Source organism: Vanellus vanellus (assembly GCF_965231255.1).
Source record: "Vanellus vanellus genome assembly, chromosome: 28".
In the NCBI taxonomy this organism is placed as follows: Eukaryota; Metazoa; Chordata; class Aves; order Charadriiformes; family Charadriidae; genus Vanellus; species Vanellus vanellus.
In genome coordinates this window covers 2,876,622-2,899,482 of record NC_138933.1, presented here as the reverse complement: position 1 = coordinate 2,899,482, position 22,861 = coordinate 2,876,622, and positions in this window count along the sequence as shown.

Below are 22,861 nucleotides of genomic sequence, written 5' to 3'. Positions count from 1 at the left end.
ACTATTTTTCACCCTCGGCGCACTCCGGAACAAAAAACGCAAACGTCCAGCCGCTGCTCCCACAGCAAAGGAGCCAGGGGGGAAAAGTCATGCTGGTCCTCACTGCCTCCGGGAACCCCTTCAAATGCCCCACACCTTTTGGACCTCTCTGCTTTCCTGTGGACTAGAACCTCAAAACCGCCATTTTTCACTCTCGGCACACTCCGGAGCAAAAAACGCAAACGTCCAGCCGCTGCTCCCACAGCAAAGGAGCCAGGGGGGAAAAGTCATGCTGGTCCTCACTGCCTGCGGGAACCCCTTCAAATGCCCCACACCTTTTGGACCTCTCTGCTTTCCTGTGGACTAGAACCTCAAAACCGCCATTTTTCACTCTCGGCACACTCCGGAGCAAAAAACGCAAACGTCCAGCCGCTGCTCCCACAGCAAAGGAGCCAGGGGGGAAAAGTCATGCTGGTCCTCACTGCCTCCGGGAACCCCTTCAAATGCCCCACACCTTTTGGACCTCTCTGCTTTCCTGTGGACTAGAACCTCAAAAGCGCTATTTTTCACTCTCGGCGCACTCCGGAGCAAAAAACGCAAACGTCCAGCCGCTGCTCCCACAGCAAAGGAGCCAGGGGGGAAAAGTCATGCTGGTCCTCACTGCCTCCGGGAACCCCTTCAAATGCCCCACACCTTTTGGACCTCTCTGCTTTCCTGTGGACTAGAACCTCAAAACCGCCATTTTTCACTCTCGGCACACTCCGGAGCAAAAAACGCAAACGTCCAGCCGCTGCTCCCACAGCAAAGGAGCCAGGGGGGAAAAGTCATGCTGGTCCTCACTGCCTCCGGGAACCCCTTCAAATGCCCCACACCTTTTGGACCTCTCTGCTTTCCTGTGGACTAGAACCTCAAAAGCACCATTTTTCACTCTCGGCACACTCCGGAGCAAAAAACGCAAACGTCCAGCCGCTGCTCCCACAGCAAAGGAGCCAGGGGGGAAAAGTCATGCTGGTCCTCACTGCCTCCGGGAACCCCTTCAAATGCCCCACACCTTTTGGACCTCTCTGCTTTCCTGTGGACTAGAACCTCAAAACCGCCATTTTTCACTTTCGTCAGGCTCTGGAGCAAAAAACGCAAACGTTTAGCCGCTGCTCCCACAGCAAAGGAGCCAGGGGGGAAAAGTCATGCTGGTCCTCACTGCCTCTGGGAACCCCTTCAAATGCCCCACACCTTTTGGACCTCTCTGCTTTCCTGTGGACTAGAACCTCAAAACCGCCATTTTTCACTCTCGGCACACTCCGGAGCAAAACATGCAAACGTCCAGCCGCTTCTCCCACAGCAAAGGAGCCAGGGGGGAAAAGTCATGCTGGTCCTCACTGCCTCCGGGAACCCCTTCAAATGCCCCACACCTTTTGGACCTCTCTGCTTTCCTGTGGACTAGAACCTCAAAAGAACTATTTTTCACTCTCGGCACACTCCGGAGCAAAAAACGCAAACGTCCAGCCGCTGCTCCCACAGCAAAGGAGCCAGGGGGGAAAAGTCATGCTGGTCCTCACTGCCTCCGGGAACCCCTTCAAATGCCCCACACCTTTTGGACCTCTCTGCTTTCCTGTGGACTAGAACCTCAAAACCGCCATTTTTCACTCTCGGCACACTCCGCAGCAAAAAACGCAAACGTCCAGCCGCTGCTCCCACAGCAAAGGAGCCAGGGGGGAAAAGTCATGCTGGTCCTCACTGCCTCCGGGAACCCCTTCAAATGCCCCACACCTTTTGGACCTCTCTGCTTTCCTGTGGACTAGAACCTCAAAACCGCCATTTTTCACTCTCGGCACACTCCGGAGCAAAAAACGCAAACGTCCAGCCGCTGCTCCCACAGCAAAGGAGCCAGGGGGGAAAAGTCATGCTGGTCCTCACTGCCTCCGGGAACCCCTTCAAATGCCCCACACCTTTTGGACCTCTCTGCTTTCCTGTGGACTAGAACCTCAAAAGCACTATTTTTCAATCTCGGCGCACTCCGGAGCAAAAAACGCAAACGTCCAGCCGCTGCTCCCACAGCAAAGGAGCCAGGGGGGAAAAGTCATTCTGGTCCTCACTGCCTCCGGGAACCCCTTCAAATGCCCCACGCCCCACACCTTTTGGACCTCTCTGCTTTCCTGTGGACTAGAACCTCAAAACCGCCATTTTTCACTTTCGTCAGCCTCCGGAGCAAAAAACGCAAACGTCCAGCCGCTGCTCCCACAGCAAAGGAGCCAGGGGGAAAAAGTCATGCTGGTCCTCACTGCCTCCGGGAACCCCTTCAAATGCCCCACACCTTTTGGACCTCTCTGCTTTCCTGTGGACTCCATCCTCAAAACCACCGTTTTTCACCCTCAGTAGCCTCCGGAGCAAAAAATGCAAACGTCCAGCCGCTGCTACCACAGCAAAGGCCCCAGCGGGGAAAAGTCATGCTGGTCCTCACTGCCTCCGGGAACCCCTTCAAATGCCCCACACCTTTTGGACCTCTCTGCTTTCCTGTGGACTAGAACCTCAAAAGCACCATTTTTCACTCTCGGCAGCCTCCGGAGCAAAAAACGCAAACGTCCAGCCGCTGCTCCCACAGCAAAGGAGCCAGGGGGGAAAAGTCATGCTGGTCCTCACTGCCTCTGGGAACCCCTTCAAATGCCCCACACCTTTTGGACCTCTCTGCTTTCCTGTGGACTTTAACCTCAAAACCGCCATTTTTCACTTTCGTCAGACTCCGGAGCAAAAAACGCAAACGTCCGGCCGCTGCTCCCACAGCAAAGGAGCCAGGGGGGAAAAGTCATGCTGGTCCTCACTGCCTCCGGGAACCCCTTCAAATGCCCCACACCTTTTGGACCTCTCTGCTTTCCTGTGGACTATAACCTCAAAAGCACCATTTTTCACTCTCTGCACACTCCGGAGCAAAAATCGCAAACGTCCAGCCGCTGCTCCCACAGCAAAGGAGCCAGGGGGGAAAAGTCATGCTGGTCCTCACTGCCTCCGGGAACCCCTTCAAATGCCCCACACCTTTTGGACCTCTCTGCTTTCCTGTGGACTATAACCTCAAAACCGCCATTTTTTACTCTCGGCACACTCCGGAGCAAAAAACGCAAATGTCCAGCCACTGCTCCCACAGCAAAGGAGCCAGGGGGGAAAAGTCATGCTGGTCCTCACTGCCTCCGGGAACCCCTTCAAATGCCCCACACCTTTTGGACCTCTCTGCTTTCCTGTGGACTAGATCCTCAAAACCAGCATTTTTCACTCTCGGCGCTCTCCGGAGCAAAAAACGCAAACGTCCAGCCGCTGCTCCCACAGCAAAGGAGCCAGGGGGGAAAAGTCATGCTGGTCCTCACTGCCTGCGGGAACCCCTTCAAATGCCCCACACCTTTTGGACCTCTCTGCTTTCCTGTGGACTAGAACCTCAAAACCGCCATTTTTCACTCTCGGCACACTCCGGAGCAAAAAACGCAAACGTCCAGCCGCTGCTCCCACAGCAAAGGAGCCAGGGGGGAAAAGTCATGCTGGTCCTCACTGCCTCCGGGAACCCCTTCAAATGCCCCACACCTTTTGGACCTCTCTGCTTTCCTGTGGACTATAACCTCAAAACCATCATTTTTCACTCTCGGCACACTCCGGAGCAAAAAACGCAAACGTCCAGCCGCTGCTCCCACAGCAAAGGAGCCAGGGGGGAAAAGTCATGCTGGTCCTCACTGCCTCCGGGAACCCCTTCAAATGCCCCACACCTTTTGGACCTCTCTGCTTTCCTGTGGACTAGAACCTCAAAACCGCCATTTTTCACTCTCGGCACACTCCGGAGCAAAAAACGCAAACGTCCAGCCGCTGCTCCCACAGCAAAGGAGCCAGGGGGGAAAAGTCATGCTGGTCCTCACTGCCTCCGGGAACCCCTTCAAATGCCCCACACCTTTTGGACCTCTCTGCTTTCCTGTGGACTAGAACCTCAAAACCGCCATTTTTCACTCTCGGCACACTCCGGAGCAAAAAACGCAAACGTCCAGCCGCTGCTCTCACAGCAAAGGAGCCAGGGGGGAAAAGTCATGCTGGTCCTCACTGCCTGCGGGAACCCCTTCAAATGCCCCACACCTTTTGGATATCTCTGCTTTCCTGTGGACTTTAACCTCAAAACCGCCATTTTTCACTTTCGTCAGCCTCCGGAGCAAAAAACGCAAACGTCCAGCCGCTGCTCCCACAGCAAAGGAGCCAGGGGGAAAAAGTCATGCTGGTCCTCACTGCCTCCGGGAACCCCTTCAAATGCCCCACACCTTTTGGACCTCTCTGCTTTCCTGTGGACTAGAACCTCAAAACCGCCATTTTTCACTCTCGGCACACTCCGGAGTAAAAAACGCAAACGTCCAGCCGCTGCTCCCACAGCAAAGGAGCCAGGGGGGAAAAGTCATGCTGGTCCTCACTGCTTCCGGGAACCCCTTCAAATGCCCCACACCTTTTGGACCTCTCTGCTTTCCTGTGGACTTTAACCTTAAAACCGCCATTTTTCACTTTCGTCAGACTCCGGAGCAAAAAACGCAAACGTCCGGCCGCTGCTCCCACAGCAAAGGAGCCAGGGGGGAAAAGTCATGCTGGTCCTCACTGCCTCCGGGAACCCCTTCAAATGCCCCACACCTTTTGGACCTCTCTGCTTTCCTGTGGACTAGAACCTCAAAACCGCCATTTTTCACTCTCGGCACACTCCGGAGCAAAAAACGCAAACGTCCAGCCGCTGCTCCCACAGCAAAGGAGCCAGGGGGGAAAAGTCATGCTGGTCCTCACTGCCTCCGGGAACCCCTTCAAATGCCCCACACCTTTTGGACCTCTCTGCTTTCCTGTGGACTAGAACATCAAAAGCACTATTTTTCACTCTCGGTACACTCCGGAGCAAAAAACGCAAACGTCCAGCCGCTGCTCCCACAGCAAAGGAGCCAGGGGGGAAAAGTCATGCTGGTCCTCACTGCCTCCGGGAACCCCTTCAAATGCCCCACACCTTTTGGACCTCTCTGCTTTCCTGTGGACTAGAACCTCAAAAGCACTATTTTTCACCCTCGGCGCACTCCGGAACAAAAAACGCAAACGTCCAGCCGCTGCTCCCACAGCAAAGGAGCCAGGGGGGAAAAGTCATGCTGGTCCTCACTGCCTCCGGGAACCCCTTCAAATGCCCCACACCTTTTGGACCTCTCTGCTTTCCTGTGGACTAGAACCTCAAAAGCACTATTTTTCAATCTCGGCGCACTCCGGAGCAAAAAACGCAAACGTCCAGCCGCTGCTCCCACAGCAAAGGAGCCAGGGGGGAAAAGTCATGCTGGTCCTCACTGCCTCCGGGAACCCCTTCAAATGCCCCACACCTTTTGGACCTCTCTGCTTTCCTGTGGACTAGAACCTCAAAACCGCCATTTTTCACTCTCGGCACACTCCGGAGCAAAAAACGCAAACGTCCAGCCGCTGCTCCCACAGCAAAGGAGCCAGGGGGGAAAAGTCATGCTGGTCCTCACTGCCTCCGGGAACCCCTTCAAATGCCCCACACCTTTTGGACCTCTCTGCTTTCCTGTGGACTAGAACCTCAAAAGCACTATTTTTCACTCTCGGTACACTCCGGAGCAAAAAACGCAAACGTCCAGCCGCTGCTCCCACAGCAAAGGAGCCAGGGGGGAAAAGTCATGCTGGTCCTCACTGCCTCCGGGAACCCCTTCAAATGCCCCACACCTTTTGGACCTCTCTGCTTTCCTGTGGACTAGAACCTCAAAAGCGCTATTTTTCACTCTCGGCGAACTCCGGATCAAAAAATGCAAACGTCCAGCCGCTGCTCCCACAGCAAAGGAGCCAGGGGGGAAAAGTCATGCTGGTCCTCACTGCCTCCGGGAACCCCTTCAAATGCCCCACACCTTTTGGACCTCTCTGCTTTCCTGTGGACTAGAACCTCAAAACCGCCATTTTTCACTCTCGGCACACTCCGGAGCAAAAAACGCAAACGTCCAGCCGCTGCTCCCACAGCAAAGGAGCCAGGGGGGAAAAGTCATGCTGGTCCTCACTGCCTCCGGGAACCCCTTCAAATGCCCCACACCTTTTGGACCTCTCTGCTTTCCTGTGGACTAGAACCTCAAAAGCACCATTTTTCACTCTCGGCACACTCCGGAGCAAAAAATGCAAACGTCCAGCCGCTGCTCCCACAGCAAAGGAGCCAGGGGGGAAAAGTCATGCTGGTCCTCACTGCCTCCGGGAACCCCTTCAAATGCCCCACACCTTTTGGACCTCTCTGCTTTCCTGTGGACTAGAACCTCAAAACCGCCATTTTTCACTTTCGTCAGGCTCTGGAGCAAAAAATGCAAACGTCCAGCCGCTGCTCCCACAGCAAAGGAGCCAGGGGGGAAAAGTCATGCTGGTCCTCACTGCCTCCGGGAACCCCTTCAAATGCCCCACACCTTTTGGACCTCTCTGCTTTCCTGTGGACTAGAACCTCAAAACCGTCATTTTTCACTCTCGTCAGCCTCCGGAGCAAAAAACGCAAACGTCCAGCCGCTGCTCCCACAGCAAAGGAGCCAGGGGGGAAAAGTCATGCTGGTCCTCACTGCCTCCGGGAACCCCTTCAAATGCCCCACACCTTTTGGACCTCTCTGCTTTCCTGTGGACTAGAACCTCAAAACCGCCATTTTTCACTCTCGGCACACTCCGCAGCAAAAAACGCAAACGTCCAGCCGCTGCTCCCACAGCAAAGGAGCCAGGGGGGAAAAGTCATGCTGGTCCTCACTGCCTCCGGGAACCCCTTCAAATGCCCCACACCTTTTGGACCTCTCTGCTTTCCTGTGGACTAGAACCTCAAAACCGCCATTTTTCACTCTCGGCACACTCCGGAGCAAAAAACGCAAACGTCCAGCCGCTGCTCCCACAGCAAAGGAGCCAGGGGGGAAAAGTCATGCTGGTCCTCACTGCCTGCGGGAACCCCTTCAAATGCCCCACACCTTTTGGATATCTCTGCTTTCCTGTGGACTTTAACCTCAAAACCGCCATTTTTCACTTTCGTCAGACTCCGGAGCAAAAAACGCAAACGTCCGGCCGCTGCTCCCACAGCAAAGGAGCCAGGGGGGAAAAGTCATGCTGGTCCTCACTGCCTCCGGGAACCCCTTCAAATGCCCCACACCTTTTGGACCTCTCTGCTTTCCTGTGGACTAGAACCTCAAAACCGCCATTTTTCACTCTCGGCACACTCCGGAGCAAAAAACGCAAACATCCAGCCGCTGCTCCCACAGCAAAGGAGCCAGGGGGGAAAAGTCAAGCTGGTCCTCACTGCCTCCGGGAACCCCTTCAAATGCCCCACACCTTTTGGACCTCTCTGCTTTCCTGTGGACTAGAACCTCAAAAGCACTATTTTTCACTCTCGGTACACTCCGGAGCAAAAAACGCAAACGTCCAGCCGCTGCTCCCACAGCAAAGGAGCCAGGGGGGAAAAGTCAGGCTGGTCCTCACTGCCTCCGGGAACCCCTTCAAATGCCCCACACCTTTTGGACCTCTCTGCTTTCCTGTGGACTAGAACCTCAAAAGCACTATTTTTCACCCTCGGCGCACTCCGGAACAAAAAACGCAAACGTCCAGCCGCTGCTCCCACAGCAAAGGAGCCAGGGGGGAAAAGTCATGCTGGTCCTACCTGCCTCCGGGAACCCCTTCAAATGCCCCACACCTTTTGGACCTCTCTGCTTTCCTGTGGACTAGAACCTCAAAAGCACTATTTTTCAATCTCGGCGCACTCCGGAGCAAAAAACGCAAACGTCCAGCCGCTGCTCCCACAGCAAAGGAGCCAGGGGGGAAAAGTCATGCTGGTCCTCACTGCCTCCGGGAACCCCTTCAAATGCCCCACACCTTTTGGACCTCTCTGCTTTCCTGTGGACTAGAACCTCAAAACCGCCATTTTTCACTCTCGGCACACTCCGGAGCAAAAAACGCAAACGTCCAGCCGCTGCTCCCACAGCAAAGGAGCCAGGGGGGAAAAGTCATGCTGGTCCTCACTGCCTCCGGGAACCCCTTCAAATGCCCCACACCTTTTGGACCTCTCTGCTTTCCTGTGGACTAGAACCTCAAAAGCGCTATTTTTCACTCTCGGCGCACTCCGGAGCAAAAAATGCAAACGTCCAGCCGCTGCTCCCACAGCAAAGGAGCCAGGGGGGAAAAGTCATGCTGGTCCTCACTGCCTCCGGGAACCCCTTCAAATGCCCCACACCTTTTGGACCTCTCTGCTTTCCTGTGGACTAGAACCTCAAAACCGTCATTTTTCACTCTCGGCACACTCCGGAGCAAAAAACGCAAACGTCCAGCCGCTGCTCCCACAGCAAAGGAGCCAGGGGGGAAAAGTCATGCTGGTCCTCACTGCCTCCGGGAACCCCTTCAAATGCCCCACACCTTTTGGACCTCTCTGCTTTCCTGTGGACTAGAACCTCAAAACCGCCATTTTTCACTCTCGGCACACTCCGGAGCAAAAAATGCAAACGTCCAGCCGCTGCTCCCACAGCAAAGGAGCCAGGGGGGAAAAGTCATGCTGGTCCTCACTGCCTCCGGGAACCCCTTCAAATGCCCCACACCTTTTGGACCTCTCTGCTTTCCTGTGGACTAGAACCTCAAAACCGCCATTTTTCACTTTCGTCAGGCTCTGGAGCAAAAAATGCAAACGTCCAGCCGCTGCTCCCACAGCAAAGGAGCCAGGGGGGAAAAGTCATGCTGGTCCTCACTGCCTCCGGGAACCCCTTCAAATGCCCCACACCTTTTGGACCTCTCTGCTTTCCTGTGGACTAGAACCTCAAAAGAACTATTTTTCACTCTCGGCACACTCCGGAGCAAAAAACGCAAACGTCCAGCCGCTGCTCCCACAGCAAAGGAGCCAGGGGGGAAAAGTCATGCTGGTCCTCACTGCCTCCGGGAACCCCTTCAAATGCCCCACACCTTTTGGACCTCTCTGCTTTCCTGTGGACTAGAACCTCAAAACCGCCATTTTTCACTCTCGGCACACTCCGCAGCAAAAAACGCAAACGTCCAGCCGCTGCTCCCACAGCAAAGGAGCCAGGGGGGAAAAGTCATGCTGGTCCTCACTGCCTCCGGGAACCCCTTCAAATGCCCCACACCTTTTGGACCTCTCTGCTTTCCTGTGGACTAGAACCTCAAAACCGCCATTTTTCACTCTCGGCACACTCCGGAGCAAAAAACGCAAACGTCCAGCCGCTGCTCCCACAGCAAAGGAGCCAGGGGGGAAAAGTCATGCTGGTCCTCACTGCCTCCGGGAACCCCTTCAAATGCCCCACACCTTTTGGACCTCTCTGCTTTCCTGTGGACTAGAACCTCAAAACCGCCATTTTTCACTCTCGGCACACTCCGGAGCAAAAAACGCAAACGTCCAGCCGCTGCTCCCACAGCAAAGGAGCCAGGGGGGAAAAGTCATGCTGGTCCTCACTGCCTCCGGGAACCCCTTCAAATGCCCCACACCTTTTGGACCTCTCTGCTTTCCTGTGGACTAGAACCTCAAAAGCACCATTTTTCACTCTCGGCACACTCCGGAGCAAAAAATGCAAACGTCCAGCCGCTGCTCCCACAGCAAAGGAGCCAGGGGGGAAAAGTCATGCTGGTCCTCACTGCCTCCGGGAACCCCTTCAAATGCCCCACACCTTTTGGACCTCTCTGCTTTCCTGTGGACTAGAACCTCAAAACCGCCATTTTTCACTTTCGTCAGGCTCTGGAGCAAAAAATGCAAACGTCCAGCCGCTGCTCCCACAGCAAAGGAGCCAGGGGGGAAAAGTCATGCTGGTCCTCACTGCCTCCGGGAACCCCTTCAAATGCCCCACACCTTTTGGACCTCTCTGCTTTCCTGTGGACTAGAACCTCAAAAGAACTATTTTTCACTCTCGGCACACTCCGGAGCAAAAAACGCAAACGTCCAGCCGCTGCTCCCACAGCAAAGGAGCCAGGGGGGAAAAGTCATGCTGGTCCTCACTGCCTCCGGGAACCCCTTCAAATGCCCCACACCTTTTGGACCTCTCTGCTTTCCTGTGGACTAGAACCTCAAAACCGCCATTTTTCACTCTCGGCACACTCCGCAGCAAAAAACGCAAACGTCCAGCCGCTGCTCCCACAGCAAAGGAGCCAGGGGGGAAAAGTCATGCTGGTCCTCACTGCCTCCGGGAACCCCTTCAAATGCCCCACACCTTCTGGACCTCTCTGCTTTCCTGTGGACTATAACCTCAAAACCGCCATTTTTCACTCTCGGCACACTCCGGAGCAAAAAACGCAAACGTCCAGCCGCTGCTCCCACAGCAAAGGAGCCAGGGGGGAAAAGTCATGCTGGTCCTCACTGCCTGCGGGAACCCCTTCAAATGCCCCACACCTTTTGGATATCTCTGCTTTCCTGTGGACTTTAACCTCAAAACCGCCATTTTTCACTTTCGTCAGACTCCGGAGCAAAAAACGCAAACGTCCGGCCGCTGCTCCCACAGCAAAGGAGCCAGGGGGGAAAAGTCATGCTGGTCCTCACTGCCTCCGGGAACCCCTTCAAATGCCCCACACCTTTTGGACCTCTCTGCTTTCCTGTGGACTAGAACCTCAAAACCGCCATTTTTCACTCTCGGCACACTCCGGAGCAAAAAACGCAAACGTCCAGCCGCTGCTCCCACAGCAAAGGAGCCAGGGGGGAAAAGTCAAGCTGGTCCTCACTGCCTCCGGGAACCCCTTCAAATGCCCCACACCTTTTGGACCTCTCTGCTTTCCTGTGGACTAGAACCTCAAAAGCACTATTTTTCACCCTCGGCACACTCCGGAGCAAAAAACGCAAACGTCCAGCCGCTGCTCCCACAGCAAAGGAGCCAGGGGGGAAAAGTCATGCTGGTCCTCACTGCCTCCGGGAACCCCTTCAAATGCCCCACACCTTTTGGACCTCTCTGCTTTCCTGTGGACTAGAACCTCAAAAGCACTATTTTTCAATCTCGGCGCACTCCGGAGCAAAAAACGCAAACGTCCAGCCGCTGCTCCCACAGCAAAGGAGCCAGGGGGGAAAAGTCATGCTGGTCCTCACTGCCTCCGGGAACCCCTTCAAATGCCCCACACCTTTTGGACCTCTCTGCTTTCCTGTGGACTAGAACCTCAAAACCGCCATTTTTCACTCTCGGCACACTCCGGAGCAAAAAACGCAAACGTCCAGCCGCTGCTCCCACAGCAAAGGAGCCAGGGGGGAAAAGTCATGCTGGTCCTCACTGCCTCCGGGAACCCCTTCAAATGCCCCACACCTTTTGGACCTCTCTGCTTTCCTGTGGACTAGAACCTCAAAAGCACTATTTTTCACTCTCGGTACACTCCGGAGCAAAAAACGCAAACGTCCAGCCGCTGCTCCCACAGCAAAGGAGCCAGGGGGGAAAAGTCATGCTGGTCCTCACTGCCTCCGGGAACCCCTTCAAATGCCCCACACCTTTTGGACCTCTCTGCTTTCCTGTGGACTAGAACCTCAAAAGCGCTATTTTTCACTCTCGGCGCACTCCGGAGCAAAAAATGCAAACGTCCAGCCGCTGCTCCCACAGCAAAGGAGCCAGGGGGGAAAAGTCATGCTGGTCCTCACTGCCTCCGGGAACCCCTTCAAATGCCCCACACCTTTTGGACCTCTCTGCTTTCCTGTGGACTAGAACCTCAAAACCGCCATTTTTCACTCTCGGCACACTCCGGAGCAAAAAACGCAAACGTCCAGCCGCTGCTCCCACAGCAAAGGAGCCAGGGGGGAAAAGTCATGCTGGTCCTCACTGCCTCCGGGAACCCCTTCAAATGCCCCACACCTTTTGGACCTCTCTGCTTTCCTGTGGACTAGAACCTCAAAAGCACCATTTTTCACTCTCGGCACACTCCGGAGCAAAAAATGCAAACGTCCAGCCGCTGCTCCCACAGCAAAGGAGCCAGGGGGGAAAAGTCATGCTGGTCCTCACTGCCTCCGGGAACCCCTTCAAATGCCCCACACCTTTTGGACCTCTCTGCTTTCCTGTGGACTAGAACCTCAAAACCGCCATTTTTCACTTTCGTCAGGCTCTGGAGCAAAAAATGCAAACGTCCAGCCGCTGCTCCCACAGCAAAGGAGCCAGGGGGGAAAAGTCATGCTGGTCCTCACTGCCTCCGGGAACCCCTTCAAATGCCCCACACCTTTTGGACCTCTCTGCTTTCCTGTGGACTAGAACCTCAAAAGAACTATTTTTCACTTTCGGCACACTCCGGAGCAAAAAACGCAAACGTCCAGCCGCTGCTCCCACAGCAAAGGAGCCAGGGGGGAAAAGTCATGCTGGTCCTCACTGCCTCCGGGAACCCCTTCAAATGCTTCACACCTTTTGGACCTCTCTGCTTTCCTGTGGACTAGAACCTCAAAACCGCCATTTTTCACTCTCGGCACACTCCGCAGCAAAAAACGCAAACGTCCAGCCGCTGCTCCCACAGCAAAGGAGCCAGGGGGGAAAAGTCATGCTGGTCCTCACTGCCTCCGGGAACCCCTTCAAATGCCCCACACCTTTTGGACCTCTCTGCTTTCCTGTGGACTAGAACCTCAAAACCGCCATTTTTCACTCTCGGCACACTCCGGAGCAAAAAACGCAAACGTCCAGCCGCTGCTCCCACAGCAAAGGAGCCAGGGGGGAAAAGTCATGCTGGTCCTCACTGCCTCCGGGAACCCCTTCAAATGCCCCACACCTTTTGGACCTCTCTGCTTTCCTGTGGACTAGAACCTCAAAAGCACTATTTTTCAATCTCGGCGCACTCCGGAGCAAAAAACGCAAACGTCCAGCCGCTGCTCCCACAGCAAAGGAGCCAGGGGGGAAAAGTCATGCTGGTCCTCACTGCCTCCGGGAACCCCTTCAAATGCCCCACACCTTTTGGACCTCTCTGCTTTCCTGTGGACTAGAACCTCAAAACCGCCATTTTTCACTTTCGTCAGCCTCCGGAGCAAAAAACGCAAACGTCCAGCCGCTGCTCCCACAGCAAAGGAGCCAGGGGGAAAAAGTCATGCTGGTCCTCACTGCCTCCGGGAACCCCTTCAAATGCCCCACACCTTTTGGACCTCTCTGCTTTCCTGTGGACTAGAACCTCAAAACCGCCATTTTTAACTTTCGTCAGGCTCTGGAGCAAAAAACGCAAACGTCCAGCCGCTGCTCCCACAGCAAAGGAGCCAGGGGGGAAAAGTCATGCTGGTCCTCACTGCCTCCGGGAACCCCTTCAAATGCCCCACACCTTTTGGACCTCTCTGCTTTCCTGTGGACTAGAACCTCAAAACCGCCATTTTTCACTCTCGGCACACTCTGGAGCAAAAAACGCAAACGTCCAGCCGCTGCTCCCACAGCAAAGGAGCCAGGGGGGAAAAGTCATGCTGGTCCTCACTGCCTCCGGGAACCCCTTCAAATGCCCCACACCTTTTGGACCTCTCTGCTTTCCTGTGGGCTAGAACCTCAAAAGCACCATTTTTCACTCTCGGCACACTCCGGAGCAAAAAACGCAAACGTCCAGCCGCTGCTCCCACAGCAAAGGAGCCAGGGGGGAAAAGTCATGCTGGTCCTCACTGCCTCCGGGAACCCCTTCAAATGCCCCACACCTTTTGGACCTCTCTGCTTTCCTGTGGACTAGAACCTCAAAAGCACCATTTTTCACTCTCGGCACACTCCGGAGCAAAAAACGCAAACGTCCAGCCGCTGCTCCCACAGCAAAGGAGCCAGGGGGGAAAAGTCATGCTGGTCCTCACTGCCTCCGGGAACCCCTTCAAATGCCCCACACCTTTTGGACCTCTCTGCTTTCCTGTGGACTAGAACCTCAAAACCGCCATTTTTCACTCTCGGCACACTCCGGAGCAAAAAACGCAAACGTCCAGCCGCTGCTCCCACAGCAAAGGAGCCAGGGGGGAAAAGTCATGCTGGTCCTCACTGCCTCCGGGAACCCCTTCAAATGCCCCACACCTTTTGGACCTCTCTGCTTTCCTGTGGACTAGAACCTCAAAACCGCCATTTTTCACTCTCGGCACACTCCGGAGCAAAAAACGCAAACGTCCAGCCGCTGCTCCCACAGCAAAGGAGCCAGGGGGGAAAAGTCATGCTGGTCCTCACTGCCTCCGGGAACCCCTTCAAATGCCCCACACCTTTTGGACCTCTCTGCTTTCCTGTGGACTAGAACCTCAAAACCGCCATTTTTCACTTTCGTCAGGCTCTGGAGCAAAAAACGCAAACGTCCAGCCGCTGCTCCCACAGCAAAGGAGCCAGGGGGGAAAAGTCATGCTGGTCCTCACTGCCTCCGGGAACCCCTTCAAATGCCCCACACCTTTTGGACCTCTCTGCTTTCCTGTGGACTAGAACCTCAAAACCGCCATTTTTCACTCTCGGCACACTCCGGAGCAAAAAACGCAAACGTCCAGCCGCTGCTCCCACAGCAAAGGAGCCAGGGGGGAAAAGTCATGCTGGTCCTCACTGCCTCCGGGAACCCCTTCAAATGCCCCACACCTTTTGGACCTCTCTGCTTTCCTGTGGACTAGAACCTCAAAAGCACCATTTTTCACTCTCGGCACACTCCGGAGCAAAAAACGCAAACGTCCAGCCGCCGCTCCCACAGCAAAGGAGCCAGGGGGGAAAAGTCATGCTGGTCCTCACTGCCTCCGGGAACCCCTTCAAATGCCCCACACCTTTTGGACCTCTCTGCTTTCCTGTGGACTAGAACCTCAAAACCGCCATTTTTCACTCTCGGCACACTCCGGAGCAAAAAACGCAAACGTCCAGCCGCTGCTCCCACAGCAAAGGAGCCAGGGGGGAAAAGTCATGCTGGTCCTCACTGCCTCCGGGAACCCCTTCAAATGCCCCACACCTTTTGGACCTCTCTGCTTTCCTGTGGACTAGAACCTCAAAACCGCCATTTTTCACTCTCGGCACACTCCGGAGCAAAAAACGCAAACGTCCAGCCGCTGCTCCCACAGCAAAGGAGCCAGGGGGGAAAAGTCATGCTGGTCCTCACTGCCTCCGGGAACCCCTTCAAATGCCCCACACCTTTTGGACCTCTCTGCTTTCCTGTGGACTAGAACCTCAAAACCGCCATTTTTCACTCTCGGCAGCCTCCGGAGCAAAAAACGCAAACGTCCAGCCGCTGCTCCCACAGCAAAGGAGCCAGGGGGGAAAAGTCATGCTGGTCCTCACTGCCTCCGGGAACCCCTTCAAATGCCCCACACCTTTTGGACCTCTCTGCTTTCCTGTGGACTAGAACCTCAAAACCGCCATTTTTCACTTTCGTCAGGCTCTGGAGCAAAAAACGCAAACGTCCAGCCGCTGCTCCCACAGCAAAGGAGCCAGGGGGGAAAAGTCATGCTGGTCCTCACTGCCTCCGGGAACCCCTTCAAATGCCCCACACCTTTTGGACCTCTCTGCTTTCCTGTGGACTAGAACCTCAAAACCGCCATTTTTCACTCTCGGCACACTCCGGAGCAAAAAACGCAAACGTCCAGCCGCTGCTCCCACAGCAAAGGAGCCAGGGGGGAAAAGTCATGCTGGTCCTCACTGCCTCCGGGAACCCCTTCAAATGCCCCACACCTTTTGGACCTCTCTGCTTTCCTGTGGACTAGAACCTCAAAAGCACTATTTTTCAATCTCGGCGCACTCCGGAGCAAAAAACGCAAACGTCCAGCCGCTGCTCCCACAGCAAAGGAGCCAGGGGGGAAAAGTCATGCTGGTCCTCACTGCCTCCGGGAACCCCTTCAAATGCCCCACACCTTTTGGACCTCTCTGCTTTCCTGTGGACTAGAACCTCAAAACCGCCATTTTTCACTCTCTGCACACTCCGGAGCAAAAAATGCAAACGTCCAGCCGCTGCTCCCACAGCAAAGGAGCCAGGGGGGAAAAGTCATGCTGGTCCTCACTGCCTCCGGGAACCCCTTCAAATGCCCCACACCTTTTGGACCTCTCTGCTTTCCTGTGGACTAGAACCTCAAAACCGCCATTTTTCACTTTCGTCAGGCTCTGGAGCAAAAAACGCAAACGTCCAGCCGCTGCTCCCACAGCAAAGGAGCCAGGGGGGAAAAGTCATGCTGGTCCTCACTGCCTCCGGGAACCCCTTCAAATGCCCCACACCTTTTGGACCTCTCTGCTTTCCTGTGGACTAGAACCTCAAAACCGCCATTTTTCACTCTCGGCACACTCCGGAGCAAAAAACGCAAACGTCCAGCCGCTGCTCCCACAGCAAAGGAGCCAGGGGGGAAAAGTCATGCTGGTCCTCACTGCCTCCGGGAACCCCTTCAAATGCCCCACACCTTTTGGACCTCTCTGCTTTCCTGTGGACTAGAACCTCAAAAGCACTATTTTTCAATCTCGGCGCACTCCGGAGCAAAAAACGCAAACGTCCAGCCGCTGCTCCCACAGCAAAGGAGCCAGGGGGGAAAAGTCATGCTGGTCCTCACTGCCTCCGGGAACCCCTTCAAATGCCCCACACCTTTTGGACCTCTCTGCTTTCCTGTGGACTAGAACCTCAAAACCGCCATTTTTCACTCTCTGCACACTCCGGAGCAAAAAATGCAAACATCCAGCCGCTGCTCCCACAGCAAAGGAGCCAGGGGGGAAAAGTCATGCTGGTCCTCACTGCCTCCGGGAACCCCTTCAAATGCCCCACACCTTTTGGACCTCTCTGCTTTCCTGTGGACTAGAACCTCAAAACCGCCATTTTTCACTCTCGGCACACTCCGGAGCAAAAAACGCAAACGTCCAGCCGCTGCTCCCACAGCAAAGGAGCCAGGGGGGAAAAGTCATGCTGGTCCTCACTGCCTCCGGGAACCCCTTCAAATGCCCCACACCTTTTGGACCTCTCTGCTTTCCTGTGGACTAGAACCTCAAAACCGCCATTTTTCACTCTCGGCACACTCCGGAGCAAAAATCGCAAACGTCCAGCCGCTGCTCCCACAGCAAAGGAGCCAGGGGGGAAAAGTCATGCTGGTCCTCACTGCCTCCGGGAACCCCTTCAAATGCCCCACACCTTTTGGACCTCTCTGCTTTCCTGTGGACTAGAACCTCAAAACCGCCATTTTTCACTTTCGTCAGGCTCTGGAGCAAAAAACGCAAACGTTTAGCCGCTGCTCCCACAGCAAAGGAGCCAGGGGGGAAAAGTCATGCTGGTCCTCACTGCCTCCGGGAACCCCTTCAAATGCCCCACACCTTTTGGACCTCTCTGCTTTCCTGTGGACTAGAACCTCAAAACCGCCATTTTTCACTCTCGGCACACTCCGGAGCAAAAAATGCAAACGTCCAGCCGCTGCTCCCACAGCAAAGGAGCCAGGGGGGAAAAGTCATGCTGGTCCTCACTGCCTTCGGGAACCCCTTCAAATGCCCCACACCTTTTGGACCTCTCTGCTTTCCTGTGGACTAGAACCTCAAAAGAACTATTTTTCACTCTCGGCACACTCCGGAGCAAAAAACGCAAACGTCCAGCCGCTGCTCCCACAGCAAAGGAGCCAGGGGGGAAAAGTCATGCTGGTCCTCACTGCCTCCGGGAACCCCTTCAAATGCCCCACACCTTTTGGACCTCTCTGCTTTCCTGTGGACTAGAACCTCAAAAGCACCATTTTTCACTCTCGGCACACTCCGGAGCAAAAAACGCAAACGTCCAGCCGCTGCTCCCACAGCAAAGGAGCCAGGGGGGAAAAGTCATGCTGGTCCTCACTGCCTCCGGGAACCCCTTCAAATGCCCCACACCTTTTGGACCTCTCTGCTTTCCTGTGGACTAGAACCTCAAAAGCACCATTTTTCACTCTCGGCACACTCCGGAGCAAAAAACGCAAACGTCCAGCCGCTGCTCCCACAGCAAAGGAGCCAGGGGGGAAAAGTCATGCTGGTCCTACCTGCCTCCGGGAACCCCTTCAAATGCCCCACACCTTTTGGACCTCTCTGCTTTCCTGTGGACTAGAACCTCAAAACCGCCATTTTTCACTTTCGTCAGGCTCTGGAGCAAAAAACGCAAACGTCCAGCCGCTGCTCCCACAGCAAAGGAGCCAGGGGGGAAAAGTCATGCTGGTCCTCACTGCCTCCGGGAACCCCTTCAAATGCCCCACACCTTTTGGACCTCTCTGCTTTCCTGTGGAGTATAACCTCAAAACCGCCATTTTTCACTCTCGGCACACTCCGGAGCAAAAAATGCAAACGTCCAGCCGCTGCTCCCACAGCAAAGGAGCCAGGGGGGAAAAGTCATGCTGGTCCTCACTGCCTCCGGGAACCCCTTCAAATGCCCCACACCTTTTGGACCTCTCTGCTTTCCTGTGGACTAGAACCTCAAAAGAACTATTTTTCACTCTCGGCACTCTCCGGAGCAAAAAACGCAAACGTCCAGCCGCTGCTCCCACAGCAAAGGAGCCAGGGGGGAAAAGTCATGATGGTCCTCACTGCCTCCGGGAACCCCTTCAAATGCCCCACACCTTTTGGACCTCTCTGCTTTCCTGTGGACTAGAACCTCAAAACCGCCATTTTTCACTTTCGTCAGGCTCTGGAGCAAAAAACGCAAACGTTTAGCCGCTGCTCCCACAGCAAAGGAGCCAGGGGGGAAAAGTCATGCTGGTCCTCACTGCCTCCGGGAACCCCTTCAAATGCCCCACACCTTTTGGACCTCTCTGCTTTCCTGTGGACTAGAACCTCAAAAGAACTATTTTTCACTCTCGGCACACTCCGGAGCAAAAAACGCAAACGTCCAGCCGCTGCTCCCACAGCAAAGGAGCCAGGGGGGAAAAGTCATGCTGGTCCTCACTGCCTCCGGGAACCCCTTCAAATGCCCCACACCTTTTGGACCTCTCTGCTTTCCTGTGGACTAGAACCTCAAAACCGCCATTTTTCACTCTCGGCACACTCCGGAGCAAAAAACGCAAACGTCCAGCCGCTGCTCCCACAGCAAAGGAGCCAGGGGGGAAAAGTCATGCTGGTCCTCACTGCCTCCGGGAACCCCTTCAAATGCCCCACACCTTTTGGACCTCTCTGCTTTCCTGTGGACTAGAACCTCAAAACCGCCATTTTTCACTCTCGGCACACTCCGGAGCAAAAAACGCAAACGTCCAGCCGCTGCTCCCACAGCAAAGGAGCCAGGGGGGAAAAGTCATGCTGGTCCTCACTGCCTCCGGGAACCCCTTCAAATGCCCCACACCTTTTGGACCTCTCTGCTTTCCTGTGGACTAGAACCTCAAAACCGCCATTTTTCACTTTCGTCAGGCTCTGGTACAAAAAACGCAAACGTTTAGCCGCTGCTCCCACAGCAAAGGAGCCAGGGGGGAAAAGTCATGCTGGTCCTCACTGCCTCCGGGAACCCCTTCAAATGCCCCACACCTTTTGGACCTCTCTGCTTTCCTGTGGACTAGAACCTCAAAACCGCCATTTTTCACTCTCGGCACACTCCGGAGCAAAAAATGCAAACGTCCAGCCGCTGCTCCCACAGCAAAGGAGCCAGGGGGGAAAAGTCATGCTGGTCCTCACTGCCTCCGGGAACCCCTTCAAATGCCCCACACCTTTTGGACCTCTCTGCTTTCCTGTGGACTAGAACCTCAAAAGCACTATTTTTCAATCTCGGCGCACTCCGGAGCAAAAAACGCAAACGTCCAGCCGCTGCTCCCACAGCAAAGGAGCCAGGGGGGAAAAGTCATGCTGGTCCTCACTGCCTCCGGGAACCCCTTCAAATGCCCCACACCTTTTGGACCTCTCTGCTTTCCTGTGGACTAGAACCTCAAAACCGCCATTTTTCACTCTCTGCACACTCCGGAGCAAAAAATGCAAACGTCCAGCCGCTGCTCCCACAGCAAAGGAGCCAGGGGGGAAAAGTCATGCTGGTCCTCACTGCCTCCGGGAACCCCTTCAAATGCCCCACACCTTTTGGACCTCTCTGCTTTCCTGTGGACTATAACCTCAAAACCGCCATTTTTCACTTTCGTCAGCCTCCGGAGCAAAAAACGCAAACGTCCAGCCGCTGCTCCCACAGCAAAGGAGCCAGGGGGGAAAAGTCATGCTGGTCCTCACTGCCTCCGGGAACCCCTTCAAATGCCCCACACCTTTTGGACCTCTCTGCTTTCCTGTGGACTAGAACCTCAAAACCGCCATTTTTCACTCTCGGCAGCCTCCGGAGCAAAAAACGCAAACGTCCAGCCGCTGCTCCCACAGCAAAGGAGCCAGGGGGGAAAAGTCATGCTGGTCCTCACTGCCTCCGGGAACCCCTTCAAATGCCCCACACCTTTTGGACCTCTCTGCTTTCCTGTGGACTAGAACCTCAAAACCGCCATTTTTCACTCTCGGCACACTCCGGAGCAAAAAACGCAAACGTCCAGCCGCTGCTCCCACAGCAAAGGAGCCAGGGGGGAAAAGTCATGCTGGTCCTCACTGCCTCCGGGAACCCCTTCAAATGCCCCACACCTTTTGGACCTCTCTGCTTTCCTGTGGACTAGAACCTCAAAAGCACCATTTTTCACTCTCGGCACACTCCGGAGCAAAAAACGCAAACGTCCAGCCGCTGCTCCCACAGCAAAGGAGCCAGGGGGGAAAAGTCATGCTGGTCCTCACTGCCTCCGGGAACCCCTTCAAATGCCCCACACCTTTTGGACCTCTCTGCTTTCCTGTGGACTAGAACCTCAAAACCGCCATTTTTCACTTTCGTCAGGCTCTGGAGCAAAAAACGCAAACGTTTAGCCGCTGCTCCCACAGCAAAGGAGCCAGGGGGGAAAAGTCATGCTGGTCCTCACTGCCTCCGGGAACCCCTTCAAATGCCCCACACCTTTTGGACCTCTCTGCTTTCCTGTGGAGTATAACCTCAAAACCGCCATTTTTCACTTTCGTCAGGCTCTGGAGCAAAAAACGCAAACGTCCAGCCGCTGCTCCCACAGCAAAGGAGCCAGGGGGGAAAAGTCATGCTGGTCCTCACTGCCTCCGGGAACCCCTTCAAATGCCCCACACCTTTTGGACCTCTCTGCTTTCCTGTGGAGTATAACCTCAAAACCGCCATTTTTCACTCTCGGCACACTCCGGAGCAAAAAATGCAAACGTCCAGCCGCTGCTCCCACAGCAAAGGAGCCAGGGGGGAAAAGTCATGCTGGTCCTCACTGCCTCCGGGAACCCCTTCAAATGCCCCACACCTTTTGGACCTCTCTGCTTTCCTGTGGACTATAACCTCAAAACCGCCATTTTTCACTCTCGGCACACTCCGGAGCAAAAAATGCAAACGTCCAGCCGCTGCTCCCACAGCAAAGGAGCCAGGGGGGAAAAGTCATGCTGGTCCTCACTGCCTCCGGGAACCCCTTCAAATGCCCCACACCTTTTGGACCTCTCTGCTTTCCTGTGGACTATAACCTCAAAACCGCCATTTTTCACTCTCGGCACACTCCGGAGCAAAAAACGCAAACGTCCAGCCGCTGCTCCCACAGCAAAGGAGCCAGGGGGGAAAAGTCATGCTGGTCCTCACTGCCTCCGGGAACCCCTTCAAATGCCCCACACCTTTTGGACCTCTCTGCTTTCCTGTGGACTAGAACCTCAAAACCGCCATTTTTCACTTTCGTCAGGCTCTGGAGCAAAAAACGCAAATGTTTAGCCGCTGCTCTCACAGCAAAGGAGCCAGGGGGGAAAAGTCATGCTGGTCCTCACTGCCTCCGGGAACCCCTTCAAATGCCCCACACCTTTTGGACCTCTCTGCTTTCCTGTGGACTATAACCTCAAAACCGCCATTTTTCACTCTCGGCACACTCCGGAGCAAAAAATGCAAACGTCCAGCCGCTGCTCCCACAGCAAAGGAGCCAGGGGGGAAAAGTCATGCTGGTCCTCACTGCCTCCGGGAACCCCTTCAAATGCCCCACACCTTTTGGACCTCTCTGCTTTCCTGTGGACTATAACATCAAAAGAACTATTTTTCACTCTCGGCGCACTCCGGAGCAAAAAACGCAAACGTCCAGCCGCTGCTCCCACAGCAAAGGAGCCAGGGGGGAAAAGTCATGCTGGTCCTCACTGCCTCCGGGAACCCCTTCAAATGCCCCACACCTTTTGGACCTCTCTGCTTTCCTGTGGACTAGAACCTCAAAAGCACCATTTTTCACTCTCGGCACACTCCGGAGCAAAAAACGCAAACGTCCAGCCGCTGCTCCCACAGCAAAGGAGCCAGGGGGGAAAAGTCATGCTGGTCCTCACTGCCTCCGGGAACCCCTTCAAATGCCCCACACCTTTTGGACCTCTCTGCTTTCCTGTGGACTAGAACCTCAAAACCGCCATTTTTCACTCTCGGCACACTCCGGAGCAAAAAACGCAAACATCCAGCCGCTGCTCCCACAGCAAAGGAGCCAGGGGGGAAAAGTCATGCTGGTCCTCACTGCCTCCGGGAACCCCTTCAAATGCCCCACACCTTTTGGACCTCTCTGCTTTCCTGTGGACTATAACCTCTAAACCGCCATTTTTCACTCTCGGCACACTCTGGAGCAAAAAACGCAAACGTCCAGCCGCTGCTCCCACAGCAAAGGAGCCAGGGGGGAAAAGTCATGCTGGTCCTCACTGCCTCCGGGAACCCCTTCAAATGCCCCACACCTTTTGGACCTCTCTGCTTTCCTGTGGACTAGAACCTCAAAAGCACTATTTTTCACTCTCGGCACACTCCGGAGCAAAAAACGCAAATGTCCAGCCGCTGCTCCCACAGCAAAGGAGCCAGGGGGGAAAAGTCATGCTGGTCCTCACTGCCTCCGGGAACCCCTTCAAATGCCCCATACCTTTTGGACCTCTCTGCTTTCCTGTGGACTAGAACCTCAAAACCGCCATTTTTCACTCTCGGCACACTCCGGAGCAAAAAATGCAAACGTCCAGCCGCTGCTCCCACAGCAAAGGAGCCAGGGGGGAAAAGTCATGCTGGTCCTCACTGCCTCCGGGAACCCCTT